General features: G+C 37.7%; 1 protein-coding gene across 1 annotated transcript in view; it reads left to right on the forward strand.

Moving 5' to 3' along the window:
* Positions 1 to 530, forward strand: part of LOC116706702 (cholesterol 24-hydroxylase) — a 136,259-nt gene that overhangs the window by 480 nt on the left and 135,249 nt on the right. The gene's annotated exons all lie outside the window — the stretch shown is intronic.

Consider the following 530-nt stretch of genomic DNA (forward strand, 5'->3'; position numbering starts at 1 on the left):
TTACGTTGCAGTCCTTGTGACCTGCCCAGAAGCGACCAAGGTAAACACAGTACCTTATAGTAGTTATATAACCACCAGTTGCATAAGTATTGCACAATAAACATGAAGTTTAAAAGTGTGCATCATGAAATGCCACTAATTTTTTTCTATTGTCCTTTCGGGTAGCATATATCAAAATTTCAAAAACACCTTGTCAAATATTTTTTTATTTAAACAGCCAAACAAAAGTGCAACACATCGGTCCAGATGATACAGAAAAGTACACTACACACAGGAACAGCGCACCTTTTCCACAATCCTTCCAATGTTTTACTCCAAAACAAAGAAATGAAATACAGGAAGGAGCGAGACACAACAAAAACACAACAGTAAGAACGATGTCTGCAGCTAAAACACCTTGTCCTTCAATATTCCCTCTTGTCATTGGCTCTGTTTCAGGAGATCCTGATGTCCCCAAAGTATCCGAAAGATAGATTCTACAACAGAATCTTCAGCCTGTTTGGTCAAAGGTAATTTGTCAGATCAGATTA

The sequence above is a fragment of the Etheostoma spectabile genome, chromosome 18 (genome assembly GCF_008692095.1).
Source record: "Etheostoma spectabile isolate EspeVRDwgs_2016 chromosome 18, UIUC_Espe_1.0, whole genome shotgun sequence".
Lineage (NCBI taxonomy): Eukaryota > Metazoa > Chordata > Actinopteri > Perciformes > Percidae > Etheostoma > Etheostoma spectabile.